The sequence below is a fragment of the Neovison vison genome, chromosome 5, assembly GCF_020171115.1.
Source record: "Neovison vison isolate M4711 chromosome 5, ASM_NN_V1, whole genome shotgun sequence".
In the NCBI taxonomy this organism is placed as follows: Eukaryota; Metazoa; Chordata; class Mammalia; order Carnivora; family Mustelidae; genus Neogale; species Neogale vison.
Window position 1 is genome coordinate 129,429,153 of NC_058095.1, and position 18,547 is coordinate 129,447,699.

General features: G+C 38.8%; 1 pseudogene; it reads right to left on the bottom strand.

Annotated features, from left to right (window-relative positions):
- Positions 1-4,301: 4,301 nt before the first annotated feature.
- On the bottom strand, positions 4,302-18,236 carry LOC122907465 (annotated as a pseudogene).
- Positions 18,237-18,547: the final 311 nt, after the last annotated feature.

The following is an 18,547-nucleotide window of genomic DNA, read 5'->3' on the forward strand; positions in this document are numbered from 1 at the left end:
ATCCAGAGAAACAGGGGCTGTCTATGTGGCTCAGTTGGTTAAGCATCTGCCTTTGGCTCAGATCATGATCCTGGGATCGTGGGTCCTGGGATCAAGCCTCACATTGGACTCCCTGCTCAGAAGGGGTCTCCTTTTCCCTCTCCCTAACCCCCAAACTCGTGCTCTCTCTCTCTCTCAAATAAATAAATAAAACCTTAAAAAAAATCCATATAAACAATCAAGGAATGTTTATATAACCTCCTAGCCATAATAATAACTCCTTCTTTCCTGTGTAAGATTCATTAGCTTCTCTAATTCTGAAAATAAAATACTCTCCAGTAATAATCATCATGACGTTGGTAGAGTTGTACTGATTCTTTTTTACAAGGATTTTAAACATCTAGACATTAACAACTCTACTTGGTTTTCATGAGAGGCTTTCACCAGTAGAGATGAGAGGGGAGAGGAGGACCAGTAGAGATGAGAGGGGAGAGGAGGCAGGGCAAGGGAAGGGTGTTATAGAAACATGGAAATCAAAACAGTTTCATTTTCATTCTGATGTTAAGTTTATGGTGAGTGATCACAATGAAACAGATGATCGGTGCCCTGGGCTTCCTGACTTAATCAGTGCAGGATATAGGAATAAGGAGTCCCTGGATGGACACAGTCTTCTCCACACCACTCACTCTCATGTCAACAAAATCGGTGTTCGTCTATCCAGTGATTTAAATGTACTTCCAAAATTGAGGAGTCTGAAGAATAGGGCAGAGTGGGAGGCCCCAAGAGGAAAAAAAATTGATCAGTAGCAAAACCTGACTGGGGAGAAGGTACATAGGCCCAAGGACTTGTTGGAGATAAAAGACCACAGATAGATCAGAAGAGAAGAAAGTCAAAAGAAATTTTAACCAATTTCCTGGTTCTTAGGTGTCACCTGAGCCCAACCCCACCTTCTTTCTTTCCAACTAGCTATAACCTATGGAAACTCCATGAAGTCTTAAAATATAGGACCAAACATTAGGATACAGCAGACATTTCCAGTGGTGCGGTGACATCAGTGAGCTGTCAGTCAGTCATAGGAGAGGCACGACACAGATCTCTCCTCTTCTGGCAGAAGCAACCTCTGCTGCTTTTCCCAGATTACTTTTTCTCTTAAGGAATAGAACTGGGAATGATTGCATGCTCTACCATTGCCTTCCCAAAATTCTTAATTTTTAAACAAAGGGCTCTGCAGTTGGTCCTGAGTACAGTACAATAAAATGATGAAAGGGAGGAAAAAAAGACATTCAAGGGTCAAACAGAACTTTGGAATAATATAGCAGAAGACAATGTTCAACAGGGCTCCAGGGCAGGGAGGTGGGCAGCAAAATTAAATAAAAGAAAGGTTGAAACAAAATGAAAAAAAAAAAAAAAAAACAAATTTTTTTTTAAAACAAAACAAATTGAATATGTTCCACCAGTTACCCCCAAATCCCTTTGCCACAGTATAGTTTTTCAAGTAAAGCAATTCAGAGAAAGGTGATCTGGAGTCAGAAGCAGCAAAGAGTACTCCAAACAGAGGGAGGGGTCAAGTGAGAATATGGGGATATGTAGAGGAACAGGGTTTGCTCAATGAACCTCTTGAGCTGCTGACCCTATTACCTCTCTGATAGCAACACATGGGACCACACTGATCAACCAGCTGGCTTCGGGAGAATCAAGGGGTACAGGTTTTGTTTAGTGTTTCAGGAGTTCAATTTCAAGGATTTGATTTTTGATTTACTGGCAAAAGGGGAAAACTCACAGTTTCAGGTTAAGTATAGAGACCATTCAGTGTCCATGATGCCCTCTCAAGGAAAAGGGTTTCTCCAGCTCATGGATGCATTCTCGGTCACCTGCCTGTGCTCCGGTAGGTGTCACCTCTCTCAGATCTGACTATTCAAAAAGCAGTCTTTTTTTTTTTTTTTAAAGATTTTATTTAATTATTTATTTGACAGACAGAGATCACAAGCAGGCAGAGAGGCAGATGGAGGAGGTGAGGGAAGAAAGCTCCCTGCTGAGCAGAGAGCCCCATATGGGGCTCAATCCCAGGACCCTGAGATCATGACCTGAGCCAAAGGTAGAGGCTTAAACCACTGAGCCACCCAGGTGCCTCCAAAAGCAGTCTTCACTAAATGTCTGGGAGGGACCACTCAGGCTTGAAAACATAGCAGATATGTGACTGTCGTCTTTTACACATTTTCCTTCTTGAATCTCTAATGCCCATTGTGGTGAAGGAGGGGAGAAGCTAGTCATGGATGTTAAGTCTCAGCACTGTTTTCCTGACAAGACTGTCCTGAGGGAACATGTATCAAGGTGATACATGATGGAAAGTGGCCACTGACACAAATCCTTTCAGGCACCGTTCACCCCACCAGAGAACCATGCACCTCAACTTGGTGGTTTTATCAATTTCAGGCTGGGGGAGAGGAGCAAATCTAACAAGGACAGAGATCTGGTTCACCTGTATGTCTTAGTATGGCTTTCCAAGTTTAGGAAAGATGAGAAAATGTACAAAAATGTCCTTCCCATGACCTGATTCCCTCAACCCAGCCCTCAACCCAGTCTACTCAATCGCAGGAAGGAACAGTGATGAAGGTCAGGAATTCAACAAGCCCCAACTTTCTAGAACTTGTATGTATTACCTAACAGGTTCTCTGGATTTATCCTGCAAGAGACCACCTGGAGAGAAAGTCAAGAATTTGCTTGTTGGGGCGCCTGGGTGGCTCAGTGGGTTAAAGCCTCTGCCTTCGACTCAGGTCATGATTCCAGGGTCCTGGGATCAAGCCCCGCATCGGGCTCTCTGCTCAGCAGGGAGCCTGCTTCCTCCTCTCTCTCTCTGCCTGCTTCTCTGCCTACTTGTGATTTCTGTCTGTCAAATAAATAAATAAAATCTTTAAAAAAAAAAAAGAATTTGCTTGTTTAATGACTTGATACTTCCTTCCCTAGTTCTAGCCCATGCTTCCCAAATCTCAGGTCAATATTATCCCCCCGAATATGGCTACTTGCTGAGGAGAAATTCATTTTCCTGAAGACACTTATCCAAAAGAGATGCTGGGGGATATGTATACAAAAGCAAACATAAATATTCATGTACAAAAGGGCTTTGTGAATTCATTAAAACCACTTGTTTGTGAAAACAGCCCTGGGAACCTACCAAACAGAGTCCTACCAAGGGCAGTGTCCAGCCCAAGGCCAGGGACTCCCAAAGCTCAGCTAAGCAGGGTAAGGTAGAGTATTACTGCAGTGCCACCCTTTGAATATGTGGGATGCAAGGGCCCTCTCCCTCAAGTCTTCTTTGGCCAAGACCTCCTCAAAAGTCAATGAAGAACAGAGATAACCAGCATCAAAGACTGGGTAGATGCTTTCCCCCATCACACAGGGAGGGCCTGAGCCAGCTGCTGTCCACTAGTGCCTTCTAATGGGGATGCAATGACTGATCAGGATAAATTCCAACAGGCCAAAGATGAACTGCACAAGCTCCTGCCCATTTAGCACAAAATAAACAGGCTACCTGAAGGGGAAAAACAGAATGCACATCCCTCTACACACCACAAGTTCCTTGGGTTTCTTTAATCGTGAAGGGCTCACAGTCCACTATTCTACCAGCTCATGGGGTCTTCTCATCTGTACTACAGACCAAACACGCTCCCAGGTGGGAGTCTGGATACAAATTAAGGCAAGGCTGCTTCTGTCAGAGGCATCCCCACCTCTCCACCAGGACACCTAAGGTCAGTGGAGGTAACCATTGCAGACAAGTGACTACATCACAGTGGCTCCCTGTCCTCTTTACCCCACAGAGAAGGCCTGACATGCTGGGATGTCACTGCATAAAATCATGTTTCTTTGGAATTGAGAAGAAAAGAGAAAACTCCCTTCCTGCCCATCCAGGCTGCCATTTCAGCTGGCACTGCAGGATGCTCTTCTGGCTGGCAAGGATTCATCCCAAAGCCTTCTGACCCCCGTTTGGATCTAACTGCAGAAAGGTTTTACTGTCCAATCAGCAGAGTAGAGTCTGAGAACAAGCAGACACCTCCAGCCCATCTTCTCCCAGCTAAGGGCTGGGCCTGGAACCTGAGATGAGCTGTCCTGCTGACTCCTCTTTTCTGAATGACCATATCCCCTGAATCTTCCTCATAGCTGGTGTCCCCAGTTGGAAATCTGGTGGCAATCACCACAGTGAAAACTTTTCAACACCTTCTCTATTCAGTGAGGTTGTTGGTTGGATTCTTAGCAGCCTAAAACCTATCAGTAAAACTGGAAAGTTTGGGGAAGGTGGGCACTCCCCTGGTTCTGCTTAGATCCAATCAGTGGTCCAGGCTCTTTTCTGCCTCTCGGCAATGGATACGGTACAAGAAGTTCTGCTTAACGGGGCAGTCGAGCAAGAGGCTGCCTTCACACACACCCATGTGCTTGCTCACGCAGCTGAGGTGGAGCCGTTCCAGCCACAGACTGCACTGCAGTACAGGAGAGCCGCCGAGTACACCCCCAGGCAACACTGGAGCCCCAATGGCCCCGGAAGCACTTGTGGCATCCCTCACGCTGGGCAGCTTCTCACCTATGGATCCACCAGAGGTAGCTGAACTCACTCACTCACTTGCGTGTGCAAAGGTTTTGCCACAGACCTTGCAGCTATATACTTGCTGTTCCCAGGAGGCCCTGCAGATGGGCCAGCTCCTCACTCAGGAACTCCTTCGATGGAAGCTTCAGCTTCTGGACTGCTGGGTGCGATAGCCGTGCCTTAAGGCCACTGCTCTATTTGTGCCGCTGACAAAATCATGATAGGCACCCTCGGTCTTGAAGCTCCAGCTGCACGGGTGGCAGGGATGAGGGCGTCTTCCAGGCTTCAGTGCTCAGCCGTGTGCTTTTTAGGAGATGGCGGGCCACAAAGCCCATCACACAGAGGGAGCAGGAGAGGACTGAAATGCCCAGGTGGAAGAGCATGTGCCATCTGGAACTGCAGAGGGGAAGTGGTACTGGTCACAGATACCACAGGCCTGGCACCTTCCAAGGGGATATGGTCAAGAATGTGGCTCTGGACTATGTGGACATCTTTGGCCTGTGCCTTCCTACAGACAGTGCATTCCAGCTCCGTGGAGGCTGCACCTGAAAACAAACCCGGATGCCCAGTCATGGGATCATTGGGGTGGGCGATGATATTTTCTAATATTCCATATCTTCAGTGGGTGGTCAGCTGCCACTTGATAATGAACTTAGTTTCACATGGGTCACAAGAAAGGAGGAAAACACCAATGTGGACTAGAATGTGGGTCACCCAGGAGTTTCGGTACTAGAAGTGGGTCTCCAGAACTTGCGGTTGCCTGTCAGCAGGTCCACACAGTCCCGAGCATGCTGTCGGATCCAATGAATGTTGTGCTCTAGAACTTTTTTGCGCCCCTGGCAGGTCATGGCCTTCTTCTCGTGGTCATCGTTCTCTCTGAAAGTCAGCTCGTCTTCACTGGCATCACTCAACTCAATCACCTCCTTGGCTATGCCTGTCTCCCCAGTGGGGTCTTCAGACTGCCAGTCATCACCCCTAGGTCATCCAGCTAGAGCTCATCCATCTTCCCAAAGCCTGGATCTTTGCAGTGGTTGCTGTTGCTCACACAGTAATTAGTTATCCTGGTGATGTCTACTTGCATTGTCAGGAGGAAAGAAACTATTTTTACTAAAGTCTCCACTGCTCTCAACGTTGTATGGCCTCCAGGAGCTTGTGCTGATTGGATGGCCATGCTGACTGTGACTGGCTGGTTCATCATCCTAGTAAGAGGCACAGAAGGAGCAAGAGCATCATGGTCAGAAGAGGGTGGCCATGGCCACTGCAACAGACTAAGGCTATGGTTAGTGTCATTGGCAATATCTGTCTTTTCCTCTTTATGGCTTCCTCCAGCATCTCTAGGTTAACACATAGTTCCTATTAGGACCAAACTGCTCCCCATCATCCCACCACTCTTCAAAGGGAATGAGTGGATTCTGCTGATCTACAGCTCTGGGTACCACTGGTGCTCATTCAGGGTGTGGCCACAGCAGGGCTTTCCAGGTCAGGAAAGGTGAAGTGATCCTCCACACTCAGATACTCAGTTACTGCATATGACCCCAACATTGATTGGGTCTGTCCAGGCTCTGATGTGTAGACAAAGCTCAGAATCTTCTCAGCATTGCCAGGGGTGATAATGTCCACCACATAGATCCTGGTAGCATCAAGCCCAATACTCAGGAAAAGTTTCCGGAAGTATCTAATCATACAAGCCAGCACTGTTTTGTGAGCCAGAAAGGAGAGGCTCTCCACCACAATGGTAACATTACACATGGTTTCCCAGAGCTGGCGCTTACTGAGTTCCTTCAACTGGTTGTTGGGACAGTTGTTGCTTTGCAGTTTGATTCTCATGCCCACCTTAGCAGCTCTGTGAAGTGACCCCCTTTCCAGCTCAGTTCATCTGGCTTCTTGGGCGTGAGCTCCATCGCTTCCTCACATAAAAGCCCGACCTGACCAGGAGGGGGTGCCCTGTATTGCTTGTTTCTTTCTTTCTTTCTTTGTTTTTTTAAATTTTTAAAATTTCTTTTCAGCGTAACAGTATTCATTGTTTTTGCACCACACCCAGTGCTCCATGCAATCTGTGCCCTCTATAATACCCACCACCTAGTACCCCAACCTCCCACCCCCTGCCCCTTCAAAACCCTCAGATTGTTTTTCAGAGTCCATAGTCTCTCATGGTTCACCTCCCCTTCCAATTTACCCCAACTTCCTTCTCTCCATCTCCCCTTGTCCTCCATGCTATTTGTTATGCTCCACAAATAAGTGAAACCATATGATACTTGACTCTCTCTGCTTGACTTATTTCACTCAACATAATCTCTTCCAGTCCTGTCCATTTTGCTACAAAAGTTGGGTATTCGTCCTTTCTGATGGAGGCATAATACTCCATAGTGTATATGGACCATATCTCCCTTATCCATTCATCCATTGAAGGGCATCTTGGTGCTTTCCACAGTTTGGTGACTGTGGCCATTGCTGCCATAAACATTGGGGTACAGATGGTCCTTCTTTTCACTACAACTGTATCTTTGGGATAAATACCCAGTAATGCAATTGCAGGGTCATAGGGAAGCTCTATTTTTAATTTCTTGAGGAATCTCCACATTGTTTTCCAAAGAGGCTGCACCAACTTGCATTCCCACCAACAGTGTAAGAGGGTTCCCCCTTCTCCACATCCTCTCCAACACATGTTGTTTCCTGTCTTGCTCATTTTGGCCATTCTAACTGGTGTAAGGCGGTTTCTTAAGTGGTGACTGTGTGATCCAAAGGGCACTGCAAAAGGATCCCTCATCTTTTCTCCCCAGCACACTCATCTCTGGCCTGGGCACCTGCAGGAACTTCCTATCACATCTTCCAACTTTCTCTCTTACTCTATTTCAAACATCTCCCTGGCTGCCAAAGTGATCTTTTTAAAAATTAAAATTAAATAATAGGACTTGTCCACTTAAACATATAATTATCTTCTCCTAGGACATAGAATCAAAATTATTTCTCCATATTCTATAGGATCTTTTATGACCTGAGCCCTATTTATCTTCACAGTGCCCTTTCCAACCATTCTTTCCTTTTGTTCAATATACACTTATCACACTGGTCATTTTCAGTTCTTTCTCAGTTTAGAGAACTTCAACATAGAGGTTCTAAGACTTTGAGCTGTTCTGTCCTCAGCCTTTCACATAGCATTAAAATTAAAAAAAAAAAAAAAAACTTCATCTTTTTTTAAAGTTTTTTTTTTTTTTTTTTTTTTAATTAATTTGACAGAGAGAGACACAGCTAGAGAGGGAACATAAGCAGGGAGAGTGGGAGAGGGAGAAGCAGGCTTCCCGCCAAGCAGGGACCCCAGTGCGGGGCTCAAACCCAGGACCCCAGGATCATGACCTTAGCTGAAGGCAGACGTTTAAAGACTGATTCACCCAGGTGCCCCATTCATCTTTTTTTATAAATGTCATCTCTTCAGAGATTATTTCTGTGAACCCCCATACAATACACAGCTTTTCCCATAACATCATGTTACTCTCTATTATAAAGACATTCTTTATTGCTTAAAGTATTTTTAAATATTAACTACATATTAAGGTATTATTAATACTTGATAACGATATTATGTTAGATACTAATTGTTAAGTTTCTATTTTTTTCTTTATTTTGAAGCAGATCAGTCAGACATTTGTGCCTCTCTTTCACTCAGATGCGCTTTGTTCTGTGAATGATGTGAAGGTGTGGATTGTAGAGAAGAAAATAAAAAGACCCTTACAGAAAATAGGATCTCTTACTTTATTCTCTGGAAAGCTAAGTTCCTTAAGAACTTTGTGAAAAGAGAACAGAGACAGATGAGTGCCTCTGAGGAGAGAAAAGATTGAATAGGAGAATCGGTGGTGATTTATTCTAGGTCTGATAGAGAATGGTGTTTCCATGATAGTAATACCCAGACACCACTACCTTGCAGAGACCTGAGGCAGTGGTTTCAACTTCAGATAGATGATCTCATGGTTTGGTTTGAAATGTTCTAGAAAAGATTGGTGAATGTGAGGTTGCACATTAGCAACAGCCTATCATAACCTCGAGGTATTACTGAGCATAGATAGGGAGTACATCAAAGTTACCCATAATGGGATAAGGATATGACAATTAACCTCCTTTTTTATCACCATATTTAAACTGCATTGTTGTGAAGCCCTAGAGAAGGAAGCATGGTCCCAGTAATACATTAGATTTAATTCCCTGTCCTTGTTATAAGATAAGACCTCAAAGTCGGTTTCAATATGATTTCAGGTCAATAAAGAAACATGGCTTTTTATTCACACATCTGAATTTTTTGTGTAAGATTCACATGGAAAACTCTCATGTTCTTCTCATTGACGTCTACCACCAATGTGGTCAAGGTTTCCATCTGCTTGAGTGAATACTACATACCCCACATCTAACAGACTTAACTGGTGAAGAATAGGAACACAATACATATTTTTATTAATCGTTTAATAAAATGCGATCTGATTTTTCCAGGGGAGGAAAGGAAAACTCAGTGAGATAAAAATAACACAGCCAAAACGAAACAACTATTTAATATGAGAGTCTGGCCTTGCTTATGAACCCTGAGCTCTTAGCCACAGTGCTGAAGCTTCCTCTGTGTGAGGAAGGAAACACCCCCAAACTGGTAGCTCAGGCACTTAAAGCATTCATGAAAACAACGCATCATGAGAACAGATTGATGATGAGTTGAGTGTCCTGAGGGGACTGGGGGACCGAGGATATTATAGAACACATTTAGGAAGGTTTATCAGAGGTCAGGTTTTTGTTTGTTTGTTTGTTTTTCTGAAAAATCAAACTCTTAAGAAAATACTGGGTAATTTAGGCAACATAAATCATGGAGCAAGTTGTAGAGGAAGAAAATTGTGGTTATGGTCTAACTAATAGCGGTTAGGCGGTTTGAGTTCAGCAGGATAGCTGAGGAGGAATATATGGGGCTCTAGTCACTTAAGGAGTCACAGTGGAAATTATTTAGTCTTTCAGATTCTCTATACCATCATTCTCTGTTTTTTCTATACCTTATATATTTATGTTTTTTAAATAATTTATATCAAGATGTATCAAGCTTATTTTAATTTTCAATCAATAATTTTGTAGGATTATACTGCAAATGCACCTCTTAGTTGATGCCTATGAAATAAATGATGTCATTTATTTTATAAAACCTTCCAGAAATTCCTGTTAGATTATTTCCTGATACACATTTTAGTAGGTATTAATTTTATTATTGACAAACGAATATAAGTTAACAGTTTTTTCACCCCTGTAAACAAAAGTGCCTATAAGGATAGGCAAGAGAATCATTTTCTTCAGAGATCTCTTTATCACATATTCGAATATAGATGATATTAGAGTAAAAATAGTTTACCCCCAAAAAAGGAATTTTTCTTTCCAATGTTGAATAAGTCAAAAATGATTCATTAAAATAGTGGTAAAAAAAATTCCCCAGCTTTTTTAAAGCAACATCGTAATGACGGAGAGTCTCAATAGACAATTAGATGATCAAAAAGATTTAAAAATGCTGAAAAATAGTATATGAGAGAATGGAAAATACAACTGTTGCCATAGAACAGGATATTTTACGTTGTTTCTGGAGGCAGGAACTTGCTCCCACCTCACTAGTCTGTGTCGCACGGGTAGGAGAGCTGTTGAAGTGATAAATGGGAAGGAAGACAGAAGTGGCACTTTCTTACAGATCCTAACAGGTATAACCAAAAATTCTGAACTAAGTTCAGTTTAAGAAGTAGTTTTAAATGTCTCCTACAGAGTGCTGAAACTTCTGCAGTTAGTAGATAATTGGTGACAGAAGTCCTGGAAGTTAAAAAAAAAAAAAAAAAAAGGAAATCCACAACCTTTGAGCTCCTTGTGGACCCTTAAGTCCTATTTGAGCCTCTCCTAACTAGTAGCGAGTGTCCCTATTAACGGAAATTACCACTCCCGGGAAGTCGAAGAACATGTCATCGGATTTAATTTAGGTCCATGGAAAGGGTGCCAAGTAAGTGCATGCCCTCTTAAAAAGCACATTTCAATTAATAAAGGTTTCTGTATTTAGTCAGAACATATAAAAGTAGAAAAAGTAATCAAAGTTATGGCAATTTTGTATAATACAAACTAAACGGGCAAACTCATTATGTGAAATAGACTTTAATTTTTTAAACAAAACATCTAATCTAAAGAAAATCAATCCTATGTTAACTTTACCCGTCCAGCTTATATATGTACAACATAACATGTTTAATAATGAACCCAAATTCTAAATAATCTAGTAGGATATTAATTTGGCAACTGACACAACAAAAACACAATATATCATATACAGCCTTCCCATTATATTATTTTCTTCACACATATACACACACACACACACAATTAGAAGTGCTGTTTATAACATCATTTTTTCCTTTTTTTTTTAAAGATTTTATTTATTTATTTATTTTTTAAGATTTTATTTTTTTATTTATAAATTTTAAGAATTTATTTATTTATTTTATTTATTGACAGAGAAAGAAAGAGTGAGAGAGGGGACACAAGCAGGAGAAGTGGGAGAGGGCGCCTGATGCAGGCCTTAATTCCAGGAGCCTGGGATCATGACCCAAGCGGAAGGCAGACACTTAATTACTGAGCCACTCAGGAGCCCCTATAATATCAATTTTCAGTACAGTTTTTTAAAAATATTTTATTTATTTATTTGACAGACAGAGGTCACAATTAGGCAGAGAGGCAGGGAGAGAGGGAGAGGAGGTAGAAGGTTCCTCACCAAGCAGAGAGCCCGATGCGGGACTCAATCCTAGGACCCTGAAATCATGACTTGAGCTGAAGGCAGAGGCTTAACCCACTGAGCCACCCAGGCGCCCTCAATACTGAATTTTTTATTCACATACCATCACTTTCCAATATATTTTTCCAGTTTAAATAACAGGGAACAAGTCACAAATAAACTTTTATAACCTAGAGATGTCAATTAGGAGATCTAAATCTTCACAATCCAAAATGCAAAGCTGCCATTCTCATAGAAAATGAAAGTATATATCTAAATTTACTAAAAGAAAAAGCTATTTTAATGGTTTAAGTTAAATACTTACTTCATTAGTGAATTATTTCATTTTTAACCAATTTCCCAAATTCAAATTTTAAATGAACACTTGAAGAAACAATTAAGATTGTGGTTTCTTAATCAGGATGCCATCAGCTCATCAGCTATAAATAATAATCAGACTAGTCTCTTTTCTGAATTATTTTTTAACTATTTTATTGAACAAAATACTAATAAATGTTAAATAACAAGTGGAACAGATATTCACAGCACGAATAACCAGTGAAGGGCTGACATAACAATGGATAAAGATCTTTAATGCATCAAAAGACATAATTGGGCATTTCCAAACAGAGGATATTCAGATGATTAATAAACACCTTAAAGTGTAGTACCTAACGAGTAACCAGATAAATGCAAAATAAAACCACCATGAAATATTAATAACCACACATAGATACTATGTATCTAAAATTTGAAGAGAGCTATAAGTGTTCTAAGTGTGATGAAGATGTGATTCAAATAAAATGTGATTCCAGTAGAAGACTAAATAATCACAACAAATTTGAAAAACACTGTCATTATCTACCAAATTATGAAATTTATGTATATGACACAATGATTCCAAACTCAGGTGTATATATATCTTTAATTATGCATTTCTGCAGAAATCATCATTTTTTTAGTTACCAAGACTTGTGAAAATCCAAATGTCCTTCAACAATATAATAGATAAATAATGTCTTCTATATTCTTTTAAAGAAAAACAATAAATAAACATATTTTAACTTCATGCAACAAAATGGTTGAAAAGTGTACTGTGGGCACAAGCAAAATTCAGTTAGGATTTCATTTAGGCAAATTTAAAATGAACCATGGTGCTAGTAATCAAAAAGTTGGAAGAAAGAAAAGGAGGAATCAGTGAATAAGGAAAATATCATTAAAAGTTGGGCAGTGGTTCTAGAATGTTGGCAATGTTTTCTCTCTCAATTGTGAGGTGACCACATGAAAAATATTTTGATAGATTACAATTTTATGCATTTTTAAGAACAATGTGCAATTCAATCATTTAGATGGGGGGGACGAGAAAGGAGAAAAGAAATAACTTGGTATTCGGGGGGGGATGTATTTGAATTAATCCTGAATTGGGCAGGCAGATGTGAGTCTAAAGTAGCATGTGGGTTCTATCATGGTGAGCTTTGCATTATTTTAAGACATTTGGATTTTATCTGAAAAAAAGTCAGAAAAACATTGAAGAGGAGCAGGATCTATTTTAGATATTTATTTAGTCATCATGGGGTAGAGATTTTTGGGGTGAAGTTGGGTAGACCAATTGGGAAACTGAGTGTAAGTCAATAGAATTTATATGAAATAAAGGGCACTTAAGCATGCTGAATTATGAATTGCTTTCTGAAAAGAAAGCACACACACACACACACACACACACACACACACACTGAAAGGGGAGATGATAGAATTATGCTCCTGAAAAACAGAAGGGTGAATGTCTAGAAATCTGGTGGGCGGGGGAATCATTTTAGGAGGAGTATGTAAGCAAAAACCCCAGAACTATCGAAGAGTTTTCGTAAAAAGTGGTAAGTTTGCAAAGTCTGAGAAAAAAAAAATTCCAGGTGATGTCAAAATTGAAGGTATAAATGAAACCTTTGTTGTTGGATCAGAGTAGAAGATAGTGGTATGAACATGTGTGTGTGTGTGTGAGAGAGAGAGAGAGAAAGAGAGAAAGAGATTGACAGGTATAGAAGTAATTATAAATATAAGTACATACACAGATATGAAAACATACATATATTTTCTAATTCTGTCTTCTGGGACAGGCTATGAGCAGTGACACCACAAGAGAAATGAGCAATCTTTGCACCCAGATCTTGGTTTCTCAGTAAAAAGATCAAGGACTATTTGAATTAATGTTTGATTCTCGGAGGAGGGCCACATATATCATAAGCCATAAGATAAGGAAGATTTTTTAACACCAAGCACCAACCTGAAAGAACTTCCAGAAGCTAAAGCCAGAAAAATTAGAGTAACAAAATTAAACAAGGACTGTTTGAATTATGATAAAAAAAGAACAAAAGGAATATCTTTAAGTTCATCCTGATATAAACAAATTATTAAATAAATGTTAGATAAGGGAAATATTTTCCTTCTGAAGAATTCCAAATAATAAATGTATAAGCAATGAAAGAAAAACTCATCATCAGAACAGCATAATAATTGTTGCTATAGCCAAAATCCAATGACTTAGTGAAATAGTAGATGAAGATTTAAGAAACAGAATACATGCATAGACTCAAAGTATTCCATCGAAAATAATTCTAATTACTGTGGTGGTTTGATCATAGGCTTACAAATTATAGGCTAACCCTCCCTTCAGAAGTTGGAGGTTAATTCCTTCCTGTGAGTGTGAACTGGACCTAATGATTTCCTTCCTACAAACTGAGGATGGCATGTAGCTTTGCAATGTCAGACTCTTAATCAAGTAATCAAGGTTAATGTCATCAGTGTTAAGACGTGGATAGCAGGTACTCCCTGATATGATGCTATGCGGTCACCTGTCCTGTTCTTTCTCAAACCCGTAACCCCAATCTACTCATTATAAAACACTACTCAAACTGAAATTAAGGGGAGATCTACAAAATACTGAAAACTAATTTTCAAAAAAGTCAAGGTCATGAAAAGAATGAAGAACTGTCACAGATTGAAGCAGACTATGGCAGCCTAAGAAATAAATGCAGTACAGTGTCCCAGATTGATTCCTAATGGAAACAACAGTAAAAAATAAAAAAATGTGGATACATCTTTATAATGTTTGTTGTTTGATAAATGTACTTTAGTTATATAAGATGTTAACATCATAAGAAGCTAAGTGAAGAGTACAGAAAACTTTGTACTGTATTTTATCTATAAATCAGAAATTATTCCAAAATGAATTTAAAAAAACTATTTCAAAAAGTGGATTTTAAGAAAAAAATTTCAAAATAAAAAAATAAATAATAAAAAAATAGTATAAAAATATGTATGTGCTTTTGCTGGTCTTTGAGGGGACCTATACCTAGTTTACCCTTTCCCATACTTAATGACCATGAATATTCATTGAAATTCACAAAAGTTACTTTTCATAATAAAATTTTACATCTACTTTGATTTTCCTCTTTGAAATAAATTCTATCTGCTACTTTTTTTTTCTTCAGTGTAAATAGACAAGGGGTGTTTTAATCTTCAGACTAAGATATATCCTTAGTGAAAATCTTCATTTTTATAATTAAAGGATGATTTCTAATACTACTATCCTGGGGTATCAAAATTTGCACTAAAATCTTACTTTTTTAACTTTTATTTTTTAAGTAAACTTTACCCCTAATGTGAGGCTAGAAGTCACAACCCTGTGATCAAGAGTTGCATTTGCCTCCTAATGAGCCAGCCAGGTGCCCTGCACCAAAGTTTTAAATGTGAATAATAATACAGATTACTGCAAAGGGAAAACCTATTTCTTATTTTTCATACCAGTCTTATTAAAGGGGAGAGTCTTCACCTTCAAGAGGATAGAAAAAGAGATGGTACTGATGATGGATGGGATGCCTTCTATTGTGATACCATATAAAACACCTTCTAAAAGGAGACATTTCTGAGTGAAAGGGGATACTATCAATTATTTTGTCAGAACATCAGGCATCAAAATAGAACATCTCAGACAGGCTGAGAAGTTCATCCTGAAAAAAAACAAACAAACCAAAACAAATAAGTGTGAGATAAAGGGAAAATTTCCCTTTGCACTTTGTGGGCCAGAACTTAATTTTTAACTAACTTGTTTCTTTTGACTTGAACTAGCAGACAGTGTAACTCAGGGTAACCTTCTGAATTATTACATATATCCCATTTCATTCTTGCATAAATACAGTTTACAGGAACATTAATGCATCACATACAGCTATTTATGTGATATACTACATATTTCATATATATATATACACATATTTTGTATTCAAACTTAGTTTCCCCTTTTCTCATGTAAATTATGAGTTAGAAAATAATTTTTTGTCTTGACTTCAGAGATGATTAACATTTCTGTACATCACAGAAGTGATTATGTAAAGAATACTATGAAATAAAGACAAAATATTTGGTATAAATTGAAAAAAAGACTGAGTAAAATTTTGGATTATAGGATAAAGTTGAACTGGAAAGAGCAAATTCAGTGTAAGCACTTTAGAAGTAGGCCAGAAAGTCAAGATATGCCATCTACACTTGCCATCTTTGTCAGCTGTAGCTGATATTCTCACTAGTTTGATATTTACAGGTACATAATAAAGATGTAAAATAAAATAAGTTTTATTAAATTTTTCTTGAAAAAAGACTGATACATTGTTGTTATTGTTGTTATTTTTCCTATAACAATAACCAAAATCTTTCACTGCTACGCCAATCAACTCAGGTTTTATCAAAGAATTAATAGAAATCAGAAAACTGGGTGTTGGAATTTATCCACAAAGATTTATGGGTTGTTTCATTTTTAAGAATAAATATTGCATAGTGTAGATTTTAAGAAAAAATTCACTTTCATCATTCAATCCCAGCAATAAATTTATATCCCTCACCTGATGACAAAAGCTACAGTAGTACTAGTTACTCTCAGAATGAAAAATACTGTCCATTTCTAAATAGTAACAAGATTGGACATAATGTTTCCTTTCCATTTTCCACCCCATCCTCTGACAGTGAGTGAAGAGAAATAAGGTGGTTTTAGAAGTATCAGGCAGGGGTTTTCTACTGAAGAAGGAACAGCAAGTTTCTACGAAAGGACTGTCGTTTTTGGCTCTGGGGCAGAAAATGTGTAAGCAAAGAAAACAACCCAATATATAAATACACGAAGTTCAACCCGAAGGCAACTCTTTCCCAGTCCTTATTGAAGTTTATTCATTTATATATCTTGGCAAAAGAATTTCAACAGCACCTGACATTTACTAACATAGTGTATGAGGTTTCTGCTGACATCTCCAAGTGCCATGTACATTTCTTTTTATTTTAGAGCTTTATAAGTTTAGAAATTTCTATAGTTTTGTGATCCTAAAAGAAGAATGTATGTAAGCACACACATGAACCAGAGGATGAGGACAATAAAAAATAAGCCAACATTTTGTTATAGATACTATGTTGAAAACGAAAAAATTGCTATATTCCTTTAAATAAGTCTTTGGTTTTAACAATAATTTATTCACACCTTTATAACCCTACATGTATTATTAGATATGTGGACACTTAACCAAGTCTTTGAAAAGCATTTCCTGAAGATACTGGATTTAGGGTTGTTATGGTATGCTATGTTATTTATTTATATATTTATTTATTTATTTATTTGCTAGAGAGATAGAATATGAATGGGGGAGAGGGGCAGAGGGAGGAGAAGCAGACTCCCTGATGTCCCTTCTGAGAAGGGAGCCTGACACAAGGCTTGGTCCCAGGATCCTCGGATCATGACCTGAGCTGATGGCAGATGCTTAATCAGCTGAGACACCAAGCCACCTCTGGATGCATTTTTTAATAACCTTTTTTTAATTTTTTTTAAGTTTTCAATTTATTTTTAAAAAAACCTGAAAGTATAGTAGAGAGTTCTTATTATATATCCTGTCCCTAGTTTTTTTACTGTTATTACCATCTTTTGTTAGAAAAGCAGATTTTGTCAAAAATGCTGAACAAATATTGATACCTTACTAAGGTCAAAGTATATTTCAGTTGTCTTAATTTATTAGTATATGTGCTGCCGAAGCAAGCACTCAGTTGTCTTAATTTATAACTAATGTCCTTTTTCCTCTTACAAGATCATATTTAGGATAAAGCAGTACACTTAGTTATCATGTTTCTTCAGGTTCTTCTTGACTGGGAATGTTTCTTAGACCCACTGTGTTTTTGATGACCTTGAGAGTTATGAGCAGTGGTATTTTGTAAGTACATCTTTTTTATCGGAATTTATCTATTGTTTTTCTCAGATTAGAGTGGGGTTATGGTTTGGGGGAGAAAGACCACAGAGGTAAAGTGCCATTTTCATCCAACCTATTGATGTTGACCTTGACCGCAAGGCTGAGTTGGTGTTTGTCAGTTTTCTCCACTATAAATTAAGTTTTTCCTTTTTCTATACAACTCTTCAGGATCAGCATGCACAACATATACTGAAGGGCTACAAGTTCATGCATCCCTTCAATCCGGGTAAGAGTATCTACATTATTGGAATTATTCTACACAAGACATATCTATCTTCTTCTCAACTGTTTTTGTTTGATCATTTCTTTATAGCAGAACAGCATGGTCTCCTATTTATTTTAAATCACTGACATTTTTATTCTTTTAAATTTAGCCTTCTTGCAGAATCCCATATAATTGGAATCGCAGGTTGCCTTTGCTCAGGGTGACTCATGTTTTAATACTTATTTTAGGCTCATCCATGTCTTTTTGTTACTTGCCCCCTTTTTTACTGCTGAATAATGGTATTTTATATAGATGTCATACAGTTTACTTATCCATTCACTTACCGAAATACTGTTTGGGTGCTTCTGGTTTGGGATGATCACGAGTGAAGTTCTTCATGTGCAGGTTTTGTGAGTGGAACAGGACTGCTGGATCTTCTGGTATCATTAGATTAAGCTTTGTAAGAGACCTATACAATGTCTCCCAAAGGGGCTGTGCCTTTTTGCATTCCCAAATGAATCAGAGTTTCTGGTATCCCACACCTTCACTGGCATATTGAGTGGCCAGTTTTGGGATTTTTGACTCTTCTAATCGGTGTGTAGTGCTATCTCATTGTTGCTTTAATTCGCAATGTTCTAACGACAAGTGATGTTGTTTTTCCCATGATTATTTTCCATCTGTATATTTTCTTTGGTAAAATGTCTGTATCACTTGCCCAGTTTTTCATTGTGTCGATTTTTTTTTCTTTTTTCAGTGTT